Source organism: Parus major, chromosome 3 (genome assembly GCF_001522545.3).
Source record: "Parus major isolate Abel chromosome 3, Parus_major1.1, whole genome shotgun sequence".
Lineage (NCBI taxonomy): Eukaryota > Metazoa > Chordata > Aves > Passeriformes > Paridae > Parus > Parus major.
The window spans coordinates 57,338,278-57,351,445 of NC_031770.1; positions in this window are offsets into that span (position 1 = coordinate 57,338,278).

Consider the following 13,168-nt stretch of genomic DNA (forward strand, 5'->3'; position numbering starts at 1 on the left):
TTTGAAGAACTCCATGTGCTTTGTGTTTACGCTGTGCTTAGAATGGCTCAAGTAAACAATCAGAGGACATTTACATAATCAGTTCATGGATTGTGAGATCCCTGTTGACTCTGTTCCATTAGTCTGCACTTTATTAGCCACTGCCTATGCCTGCATGGAAAGCTTACTGCTAATGTGCTCCTCTGGCTCAGGAGGCACATTTGTCTTATCAGTCAAGCTTTTATAAAGAAAGCAGTGTGTGTTATGTAGAAATCTGATTGAAACCTGGGACCTGCTGTGCTGTGATGAGCTGTGTTCAATGCAAAACTTAATGCAAAAGCTTCCAGGTGCAATAGTAAAGTTAAAGTCGTAAAGTTAAAATAGTAAATAGCAGGGAAACATGATTTTTTTCATATCAATCTTTGTAAAAGCTCCATCAATATGTGCTCACAGAACTATTCCTAAAATGTGTCTGGGACTTGAATGTTTATTTACAGCCATATTTCATAGGTAAGTGGTATTATTTTTAACAGCTTTGAAAGAAATATGGTTTGGGAAAGGCTGTCTGTTCAAACTGGATGATCCATGCACCTTGGGTGAAGGTACATAGGCATTGAGCTAGGTGCAAGTTAGTTGAAGCCTATCTCTTCTCTGTGTCATTGTTCCCTTGAAAGACGGGAGAGACATCTCATCCTGCTCTTGGCCCTCCTTTTCGTGTTCATTAGCTTTGTTTACACTGTAACATCTTGGGACAGAGACTCAGGTCCAATCCATCAGTATTACCTAAAATCTCAAATGACTTTCAGAGGGGCAGATCTTCTATTCAACCACCGTATCCTTTTAGACTGAACATGATGGGAATCTAACTTAGCTGACAGTCAGTAACAGCCAATATTCAAGTTTGCTGTAGGTGGATAGTCATTGCCGTATGTGGGCTCTCTAAGGACATCTGTAACTTGAATGATCACTATGCCTAGAAGCTTAAAGTATTTACTTCCTAGAATATATGCTAGCTCTAATTTGTTTTAGACTTTACTGTTGATTAAAGATCTTAGACAATATAAATATATTTATTCACAAGACATCTGGGCGTAGACTTAGGCAACCAACTCTAGATGACCCTGTTTGAACAGGGAGTTTGGACAAATCACTTCCAGAGCTCTTATTCAACCTTGACCAGCCTGTGAGTCTGTAAAATACAGCAGAGATTAGAGAATAAAATTCAGAAGGGGGAAAGCAAACATGTAATATTATGGTGGGATAGACAGAAGCATTTGCTGCTGTCTCATTAAGTGACGGCTTCAATGTAAATGCAAAAACCTTTGGGATTTATGATGATTGAGCTGTGAGATGTGGCAAAGTAGCAAATAGGGATGATGGCAGCCCATTTTGCCTTTATGTGGAAAAGATGTAGGCAGCAATTTGGGCCTTTAATATATTTGGCCTTGTGTATATTGATCCAGAAGCTGAATCCTTTCGTCTCTGCCATACACTTGTCCTTTATTTATGCCCTTTTTGTGCCTGATACTGAAACCCAGACAACATTATTTTACTCTAGCAATACATGTCTTAATGGGAGCTGTAAATGAAAACAGGGCTTTTTGTTATTTTTAGTCTCCATATTAGTCTAGTATAAAAATTGACCGTACTTAACCATTTCCACTCCTTTGGGTTAACTTTGCCAGTTAATTTCCTTACTTATTTTTTATGCCTTCCAAATGCTTACAGCTACCTCCATCTTAGAAGATTTTTTGGCCAAGTTAACCACACTTAATGATTTTATTCTTTGTGCATAAATCAGACTCACATAGCTGTATACTCTAGGTATCAGTTGGAGGAGGTGAAGGAAGATAATGTCATGGATTAACATTCCCACTCCATGTGTGCTTGTCTTGTTAACAGATGGTAAAGAGAAGAGATTTTTAATATATTCTGGATAAAAACAGTCCTGGTTGGTCAGGGCAGGAATGCTTCTCATCTCCTTTCAAAAATCTACTAGGTCCAAAAGTGAAAATAGTCCAGGTGCTGGAACACCAGAATTTGCAAGCAAAGTCAGGAATGCCTAAATTTATATCTCTGCTTCACTTTCAACCACCTTTTTCCTATTACTGTTGGCAGACCACTCAGAGGTGCTGTACTCAGGTTTTCTCCTCACTGCTGCAAGACCTGACTCCTTCAGGGCCACTCCAAGCACTGAGTTGAAAGTGCAGGTTTCCTACGCTGTGTGCCAGGAGAAGCAGGCTCCTGTGTAGAGAAAACAGTGTGCAAAATACACTGCAAGGTTTTCTGGCACCAGCATAAAGGGTGAAATCAGAAATGGATAATTGCAGAATTGCTATCTGTTTGCACTTTTTCCTGAAGTGGTCTCATTGCTCAAATGTGCCAAACAACATGCAAGAAGCTGCTGGACTACATTGAAAATTTCCAAGATGACAAAGAGAAGATTTTGTTTTTTTGCCTAACTGTGAGCAAAGACTCAAAGTCTTCCTCATCTGGTGGGGTATCTTAGCCATGGATAAAGTCTCCTGCCACTTTGCTGGAAGGATATTGCTCTGCCCTTGGACTTTGGTCTGCTCATGATGAGTTCACAAGGGCCTGGCTTCCTTTCATCAGTTTGGCAGATGGGGATAACAGTGCTTTGCTGTCTCCTAGGGGTGCCATAAGGATAAATAGATTAAAAGATTTTGTAGTGCTCTGAGGTGTGTGATGGGGGCTGTGGAAGAAGTTAGGATCAGTAAACTGGCAGCAGAACAATAAAAGGTCTCCCTCTGTTTAAAACCTGCAATATTGATGCTGTCTTGAAAAGACTATCTACCTATTCCTAACAGAAATAACAAAATAACTTTAATTTTTGGAAAAGAAGCATTTCTGTCTAGCTGAATCTGCTTTTTTTTTTTTTCCTTCTTTTTTCTTTTTTTAGTGGCAAACTTATGTTTAAAGGCTGGGTTTATTAAACTTTAATATCCCTCTTTTTGGGGATGCACACACACATACACAAAGACAGGTCTGAATTGATCAGTATTTGAAAAAAAAAATTCCAGTGTTGACTTTTTCCACACTGATTTTCCCTTAGAACATGGGGAATTAATTTGAAGTGTTGGTTGTTTATTTGATGCCACCTGCCAAATTAGTAGAAGCCTGCTTAAGAGCTTTGGCTTGTGTCTTTCAGGTTCACATCTTAACAACTTATGTGAGGAGAACTGCAATCCTCAGAAGATTTACCGAGTGGCATATAGTCACTCTGTTTTATACAGTGATGCTATCAACCAGCAATTGATTTTTACTGTGTCATAGTTGTACGTGTAGTAAAATGGGGCAACAGTTAAAATCCTTTCTTGACTCCAGGATAATAACTTTGATTTCTTATTCTTTCAGTTTTATATCAGCACCTGAGAACACATATTAAACTAATAGTAAAATAATAACAATAGTACAAAGTACATAGTTGGGTAAAGTTTTCAACTTTTCCTTAAGATCAAAACCTGGACTTCTTTTTTTCCCTGTTGTAATCTAAAACCAATGAAGAATGCTGAAGCCCTCCTTGTTTTTCCTCCTGTGCCCTTGATTTATTTTAATTCTCAGGGCATCAAACACCTGTTTGTCCTCTGTCATTCACTGGTATAGGTTAGATTAGAATCTTCAGGCTTTCTCTGTTTGAGAACACAATGTTTTCTTCCCCAAATTTATCAAGCTTATGAAAGTGTTGATTTATTCTAATGTCATATGTTGAAGTAGATGAATGATGAACATCACTTCTCTCTTTTCAGATTAATGATCAATTACACAGACATAATTAATGTGCTCTACCTTTGTTCTGTTTCTCTTGCAGCACCCAAGCATAGCATGGCTTTCATTTACTGACTTTCTGCTGCTAGGCCTCTAGGTAGTGTGCCTTTCATGGTACAGATCAAATTCAGTTCAGCTTGTTCTTTTTAGCCCTGGGGGGATGTCTTCAAACAATTCTAATGCTCATTCTGGTTCCTTCAACAGCATGCCTAACAAGCAGAGCTCATTTGCCTTAACAGTGCTTGATGTGGCTGTGTGGCTTTATTTTGGCCAGAATATTGCCCATCAGGTTTCAATGTTCATCTTGAGAAGAAGAAATTGTCTCTTCAGATATTGCAACAAAGATTACACTGGCATAAGGTGAAATGAGAAGCGTTGTCAATTTTTGTCCTTCAATGTCTTGGGAGTTAACTTGCTCTCAAGTGGAAAGCTCCTTGCTTTATACAAACTGTAGTGTCTCTGTTATTATAGCAGCATAGCTTGTTCCTGAAACTAAGATGCAGACCTGAAAAAGTGAAATGCAATGTGAAATAAGTGAAGCTGATCATCTGGGATAACTTTTTACAGGACTATGAATGCGAAACTGACAGAGCAAGAAAAATTGATAGAGATCTGGTAGTTGAGGCTCTCTCTTCCTTATGATCCAAAATCAAGTCAAGGAGACTGAAAGCTTGAGACCTGGTGGGTGAGATAGTGCTCATTATGGCAAAAAGCCTCAAGAAGCTGAGATGCTGGAACCTTTGATACCATTAGATGCCCAAAATGAAAAGTGGCAGGACAATTTCTGGACAGGCTCCTGTCTTTCACTACAATTTGCCTAAATTTTCTTGGTTTTGATTGGCAAATACTCTCAAAATAAAAATCTATTTTGTTGGGAAATTCCCCAGCAAGTATAATAATACCCACACTGAATTGTGGACATGCTAGCCTATGAATGAGTAATAGCTTATTGCTCAAGTGGATAAAAGGACAGAGAACATCTAGAAAAGGCTACATTGAACTTTGCCATTCACCGGACATATGGCCTGAAGAGTGTCGATGTTGTTATTAAAGATTTGCTAATTCCATCAAACGCAGTTCTGTTGAACAATTTTGCCTAAATATCTTCACAGTTCTTCCTGCTGCATTTTTGTTTTTATTTACATGGATTTTGCCTGAAGATGGAATAGGTTTTGCCCCTGAATTATTCTGCTTCTCTCTTCGGTCACTGTCTGAACTCATCTCCTGTGACAGCATTGTACTCCTCACTACTGTTGTTACATACTGGGATTAGAGGATCTTTTATTTGTCCTCTCTGGATCACACAGGTGGAAGAATGCTACAGTTCCCTTGCAGAGTCTGCTTTCTAACTGAAGTGACATTTTCTCTCCTGACTAGCTCTGGAGCCCAAGGAAATAAGTCCCAGCTGGGATACCAGTCACAGCAGTAGTTGTAGTCATTGTTAGAAATGCTGCCAGTTAATAATGTGACAGGATGGGGCTGAACATGTGAGGGGCTAAACAAGCCTCATCTGTCTGTGCATAAACACCATTCACAATATGGTCAGCCAGGTGGAGAGAAGTCAGACAACAGGCAGGCAGGACTAACCCTGAAGTAAATACCCTGAAAATCAGGGCAGAAGAAGTGTAAAGCTAAAGGGGGGCCCTCAGGATCAGGAAAAAAGAAAATATGTTTTTTTCTAACAAGTTAAAAAGAATTTATGTGCATGAAATGAGCTTGACTTGCATGCTCCTACATATATTATATATATTATATATATAATATGGATATGTAGGTAGGAGAGGTTTCTGTTCAAACATTACAGGTACTGTTGGTATAGTCTAACTGTTAAAAAGAGGGAGATTCAAAGGATTTAATATGTAGATTAATTCTTTCCAGTTTCTTCCTTCCCTGATAAACAGGAAAAAAGAAGTGTTGTTTTAAGGAATATTATAAAGATAATATTAGCAGTTTTTCTCATAATAATATCTTAATTTTTGTAGTGAAGCACCTGGGACTTGCAGAGTCCTGTAGGACATGCTAAGAAACCCTTAGCTCCTGCATGGCAGAGACATGGATTTGCCTAAGGAGTTCTCCAGCAAGTTAGCTTTGCTCAGCTCAAAAAGAGATGAATATAACACAGGATAAGTCAGCTTAGTGCAGTTTTTTTTCTTTTTTTGCCTCCTGGTGTCTCTTCTGGGACCATAAGAGATTGACAAGGAAGCATGAGCTTAAACCCTAACTAGATCTGTATCTTTCCAAGGAGCATATGTACACAGCTTTGTTCCCTCTTTCCTTTTCACCAAATGGAATTTGGGAAATGTTTGGGGATGCTGCAGTTTAGAGCACAAGTCTCTGTTATTTCAGACCTATAATGTGATTTCAGTTGTGTAACTCTGAAAGAGGAGAGATTTTAAGGTATTTTGAAGAGACAGATCACAAGGCAGGAGCAACGTTACCACTTCTATAGAAGAATGAGTGTTTTGGAAGTCACTGGTATGAAAGAACCTAGAGTTTTTAAAACTGACATCTTGGATCACACAGCATATGGTACTCAGAAGAGCTTGAGAGGTTAAGAGCTGCCCAAATCAAGCACTCGCTGCTCAGCAGCCCTGGAGCACACTACATGTAAATACTTTGGAGTTTACAGGGACGCCAAGAAGGCAAAGGGGATGAAATGTACTTCTGCCTCCGGAAGGGGAATTAATGTAATAGCATTCATTCCTTTTATAGATAATACTGCTATTTAGGAAGTCTTAAAGTACATGATGTCTTTGCTGATTAAATTTCCTGTGTAAGCGAAATGTTCATAAAGTTACATAACTGCATTTTTCTTACCTCTTTGCTGGCAGCAGCTGCCCGGGTTTCTGGAGAACTGTGACCTTTGCTTTGCCTCCATTTCTTGGTGAAAAAAGAGTGGAGGCAGAGCAGAGGGACTCAGAGAGAAAAAGTGATGCTGTTGCACTAAGTCCTTCTTTCTGTCTATCTATCTAAATCAAATCCTTTATTCCATCTGTGTAAATCATACATACTTCCCACATCCTTTAACTGGTCTAGATGCCCTAGGGCCTGATGGTTCCTGCCTGAGGTTGTTAAATACAGTCTTAATGAACTAAGTAGCTGAAGTAATTTCCCTTTTTATCCCTGATGAGCTGAGTTGAAAAACCAAGATGACCTGTTCTAGCAGGCTTGAGTTTGCTAGAGAGCTCTTTCCCTCCCACTTATGCCACAAATTCTCTTTTTCCATACTGTGGGACCACTTTTCCCACAATGAAACCTTCACTGTATTGGTGAGTCACCTGTCAAGTTGTGAGACAAATATTTGCCAGAGGGTGTCAGGCATCCTCTGCATCATCCTCTGCAAGCAGTTCAACAGAAAATATTGTAGTGGGGAGCATTGTGGGCATGTTCTCCAAGGGAAAAATTAGGGGGGCACTTTTGTTGCCTCTGGACTGGCTTATCTGACTTTTGTATCCCTTTGTTGGAGGGCAGACCCTTGCCCTGAGTTTTCAGCCAATTTAAAGAGTGAGTCAAGGCAAGAGGAATCTATTTCAAAGTTTCCATATTAGTTATTATGAGTCAAAGTAAAAATTAATTTAAGATTAGTTGTTTTGCCTAAGTCATGGTGTCCAGTATGATCAGTAGGTACCTTCTTGCTGACCTTCTAAAGGCAAAAGTTCTTAAAGATTAAGACCAAATAATGTACAAAGACACTTCTGCTGTTCTTATATTTGTTTCTTGTAATTCTCCTCCTGTTTCCTTTTCTACCAACAGCCTTTGAATGCAAAGGAGCAAACTGTGGATCAAAATAAAGGAAAGAAAAAATGCTCAGCCGTGGAGTGTATACAAAATCAAAGTTTTGCTGTGTATGGTTTTGCAATACAATTCCCTCATAACAGATGGATCATTTGCCTGCTGTTTATAGACAGTCAATGTCCTCAGGGCTGAACCCCTTAAGGGATCTAGTGCACTTAGATAGGAGAGCTTTAAACATCCTGTACAGGGTTTAAAAAGTCAAGACCAAAAGCCATTAGCACGAGAGAACTTTCAATCTGGAAATTAAGAAAGGGAAAAAAACTATGTATGAGGAGAGGAGACACTTAAAAGACTCTAAAATTCCCTCAGTTTTTACCAGTATTCTGTAACTATTATATTGCTTTTTTGAGTCACATAACTGAGGGTAAAGTGAATCTGCTGCACGGCTCCAGGAGCAGTAACAAGCTCAGCACACTCTGGCCTTTTATTGAGTGAAGGATAGAGATACAAACTGTGCTGCAAGCCCTTTGGCCCAAGAATTGGGAAAACCTCCTCTTTTGTTTTGTCTCTTCACAACTCAGCAGCAGCCCTCCTCCAGACAGGGCATGATGGAAGGGTCAATCACCTCCTCGTCAGTCTGAGATTTTCTCTGTAGTGCCATTTGTCTCGTTTTTGACAGCAATCAGCAGTTTCTCTCAGTGTCTGTAGGACATTGCTGCAGACAATTTACAAACATCAGGGGAAAGAAGGGAGTTGGTGGTGTTTTTGAATTTGCAGAAGTTATTCATTTCTTGTTGTTTATGACGAGTAGCTGAAAAACAAAATGAGTGTTTTGTTTCCTGATGCGCACAAATATTTGTTCAAAATAACTTAAATTGTTTACTGAAGTTACTCTATTTGAACATTTCTTTTTTAGGCATCATGTGAAAGCTCTTATTTCTTCCATGATGGATATTTGTCATCAACTCATGTGAATGTTTTGGCAAATCAAAGGATGGATTGTTCTTTTATGCTTGCTTGGATTGTGAAATAGGAATATCCATAACATGACGGGGCATGAAAGAGCCTGAAATGAATTAAAGCTGTGCTTTAATGAATGGGCTTTTAATTTAGTGGATTCCTTAGAAACAAGTGTGGTAAATCCACTTTTGGTAAATCCAAAGGATGGTTGACACACACATTTTGTATGGGTGGGTGCTGGCAGACAAGAGCTGGTGATTCATCATTCCAGATGGACTGTTTTTCAGCAGATGAGTGTTCTAGCTATCATATTTCAATTGGGAGAACTGCTCTGGTGCAGATCTAATAAAATATGATTATCTCAGCTCAAAACCTGGACAGAGGAAAACATTCTCAAACTGGATACTTGAAATCATCCAACCAACAAGTATCTCTCAGCCTTCACTGGAAAGTAGGCAGGTTTCTACCTGCTAAATTTTTTTCTTAGTTTGACTTAATAAAATTAAGTCAATGGATATTCCATGATGAGCATGGAAGAACTGAGCAGGCATATACAAGTAAAACATGTGATAATACTTAGTGCTTCATTCAAAACTGTGTGTTAATTCAGATGCAGAGCCCCTCTTGGCAAATGTTGCACCTGAGTGGCTTTAAAATTTTAATCCATAGACAAAGATAACACCTACCATCCATTCTTAACAGAGAATAGAAAGATCTGTATCCAGATGTGTGTATGATGAAAAATGCTGTGACTGTGCATCTGTACTAAGTCTTTAAAAACATTGAATTTTGCCAAGACAACTGTGCCAGAAAATGTGGATCTTTAGAAAGCAAGACCTGTAAGGGAGCACAGGAAATAAGTTGGATCATTTTGCTTCCATGATCTTTTCAGGAAGTACAGGACAAACGTACTGTTTGTTCTTTAAGGGTTTAGTAACCCACTAGCAGAACGTGATGTACCTCTAACCATCTAATATGTCATTATGATGCAGGCTTGCATCACTTTTTGCTTTCAGATGGGTCTCAGAGATTCCCACCATGTCCATGTGCCAGTTTGCATGGGAAGAGTTCAAGGCAACTGACATTCTTTGTGTGCTCCCATTCAGAGAGCACTTCAGAGAATACTGGAGCTGAGCCCTGTAATCACAGCCCCAAATAAACATCTGGGAGTCCTGACTGATAACAGGTCCCTGAGAAAGCCATCCAGTGCTAGTCTGGAGAAATGTTTTTGTGGGATATGTGACCAGAGCATTAAGGATATTTGTGCCCTTTTCCTGCAGCAACTTTTTGTTGTTGGTGTTAGCATGATTTTTAGACATCGGTGATCCCTTTGTGTTAGATTTTGTATTAACCTGCTCTTAGACTTCTAGTTCCAGCTACAGACACTGACTCAACACTGTAGAAGGGCCTCCTACTGCTCAGTGAGGCAATGGACTATGAACAAACTTACCGTCATCAATCAAAATTATTTCACAAACTTGTTCCTGGCTTTTGTTGACCCTATGTTTTCAGAGCTGAGAATGCAAAATGCAAGCTCTGTAGCTCAGGACTGAAAGTTTGGATTGGATAAGAGACACTGTTGCTTTGCACTCAAGTATGAAAGTATTATTGCAACCAGGTCTCTGGCATGACGACTTCATGTGTAAAAATGTAAAACCCTTGCATGTGCAAGCATAAGTTCCATCTCTCCAGATGTTGTAACCTAATTTAATAGGTGGTTGACTGCTTCCAGTAAGAATGCACAAGAAGATGTGAACACAGCAGAGGACAATTTATCTTACCTTTATTAAGGGGAGCTCAGATTTCTCACCCTAACATTTGCATGGCTCTTGCTGGCCATAATAGCAGCGACTGTAGGTTTCAATTAGTGTGCAATAAACAAATGCCTGGAGCTGGTAACTCTACCATGGAAACATTCCCATCTCCCCAGCTGTGTTAATTCTGACTCTTTCCACATGAAATAACACATTATTATGATAGATAAGGGATGGAAGATACAGAATTCAGCAAGGGGTTAACATGGAAATTAGATGCCAGGGTAGATATGATAAAACACTTCATCACATTTAGCAAGACTATCCATTCTAGTCTGCTCATGATGTAGACTGGCAGCAAACTGGAGGTTATTGACCTGACCTTGTTTGCATCTGACATTGCTGCCTTTGAAAGCAAATGGGTTCTGGTGCTACGAGCTCATAGGGGCTGCCAGTTTCTCAGCAGATTAGCATTGGCTGACCTTCTTTTTCAGACTAGCTTGTGCAAATACTCCCCTAATGATTCCCATAGATGATGTAAGTGGAGTGAAATGGACTGATGGAGGTAGGGAATATTGAAATCTGGCACTAGTCCCTCTGGTTGAGCAGGATGTGATGAGTGCTTGCATGTGCACTAGGCAGCCAAGTGCCTGCTCCTTCTCAGTCGAGGAGAGAGGAAGGCTTGTGTAGAAGTGCTGTGCAGCACGTGGCATTGAGGAGCACACACCTGAACCCCTCTTGACTTTAAATCTTAGATGCCTAAATATTGCCAAACAGTCTTTCCCCCTAAGCAATGGCCTGTAGTGATGCTAGGAACCATGCAAAGACAATTTGCTCGGTAACCACATGTGGCACTTCCAGTTCCCTTCCTGCCATGTGTCTGGGACTGCTGCAGCCAGTGACAGGCAGGGAAGGTGAAAACATGGCTATTTTCTACAGCCACTGTCAACCATTGCTTTCTGAGCTGAGCAGTCCTGGAAGCCTGAACTGCAAGGATCTTGAAATACAAGATTTCTGCTTAGAAGCAGAGCCAGCTGAGCTTTGGTTTTTCTAAGAACTTGATCTGCTTTACACCTGATGTAATAGGGGTAACCTTACATAAGCAAAGCATCACTGATTGTAATTGGAAGGCAAATAATCATGTTGAAAATGCCCTTTGTAATGCTGTGAAAATCTGGGATGGTTTATTAGGGGTCATTATGTACTGGCTGCTTTGGTTAAACTGCCAGGTGATCCTAATCAAACCCCCAGCTTTCTGAAGTGCTGTAATAATTCTTCAGCTATGCATATTTTTCTGAACTGTTTGGGAAGTGCTTCATGTGTACGTTCTCATGTGCTTTGTCTTCTTCTCTTCTTTTTTCCACTATCCCACCCTCTTCCTTCCTTCCTGTCGAAACAATGACAACATGTGTTTCACAAAATGGGCAAAATTTTAGCAAAATTTAATATGGTAAACATTTCTGACTGTCTAAATGTGTGCTTTACTGCTCTACCTAGTTTGGGGGTAAGAATTACCTCCACCTTTTTTCTCCCTGCCTCCCCTTGCCCATAAACTATTAATATAAGGCAATTTATTCCTAACAGTTAAAAATCTTCTTTATTTTTCAGACGTACAAGCAGTGTCCTTTCCTCAGCCTCCATCCTCCCCTGTACCAAAACAAAGCACAGGCCAGTGGGACTGGAGTGTGCAAATTCCACTGGCTCCCTCCTCGGCCATTCACCCCCATCCCTCCCGCTGGGAGGTGAACACCGTCCACACATCAGTAGAAACAAGAACAATAAAACACAATCTGTTTTCAAATTTTCTAAATATTTCCCACCTTCCATTGCAGGCTCTTGTCTCCACACCATAAATTTGTGCCAAGAACTCCCCAACTGCATTCTCCTCTGCCTTCCCAAATCACTTGGAGGGCAAACAAACTTTTCCCTGAGTCACTGACTTTTGCAAGAAAGCATTTTTATTTATTCAAAATGAAGGGAGAATAGCTAAAATGCACAATTTTCAGCTCATAGCTCTTAAGTGAAAGTCATAAGTATGATCTTTGACAGCAAAGAGATGGTTTCACTTCTCTGTACTTCCAGATGTGATCAGGATTTCTCCCTGCCCTGAGAAGTCAGGGTGCGGCCGTGCTGGGGAGGAGACAGATGTCTGCCAGTTTTCTATCCTCTCCAAGCTCATAAGACCCTGTTGTTCCATCTATAACTGGTTTTTACAGCCTGAATTAAAAGCTTTTGAGGTAACAAACAGTGTGCACAGGATAATATGATTATCTGTATTGCAGTAAGCTATACTGAATGGCTCAGCCTAGTTGGGAATATGTTAAATTAGTACTGGAACGATTTGGAGGGCACCAGAATTAATTGTTAGGATTTGTTTCTTGACGTAGAAAAAAAAAAAATTAAGTTATCTAGCACCTAATCATTAAGTTGGACCATAAAAATTTTCAGTACACATCATCAGAAGTACTTAAAATGATTTCAGTAAGGGCTAATACTTGTCTGTGAGGTCCTATAGTCATGAGTTTGTATACTTGTGATAAAAGCAAAATTATGCCTTGCCCTATATGAGTGCGTTTTTACCTGAACATGACTACATTTTGAGCAGGCATAAATCTTGATTGCCTTCATTTATTTCCCCATTGTTCTAGCAATGTAGCACATTTGTATTTCTATTTTATCATCTGGCTCGGCTCACTATGGCTTTCTACTTTTTTAAAGTGCCATTGGAGGAAAAGTCCTACCATTTGGTGTTTGTGCTTCAGCCCTCCCACTCTTCACTTAGCTGTTCCAATACAGAAAGCACGATCCAGTGACTAAAGCAAAGAAAGAAGCTTAAAAGAGAGTGGTTCTGCTTCTCAATAGGACATCAGTAGCTGTCACATAAAACAAGCAAACAACTTCTTCAGTTCCTTGAGCCATGGTGTAAAAGAGTACATCTGCACTGGGTTGTGACT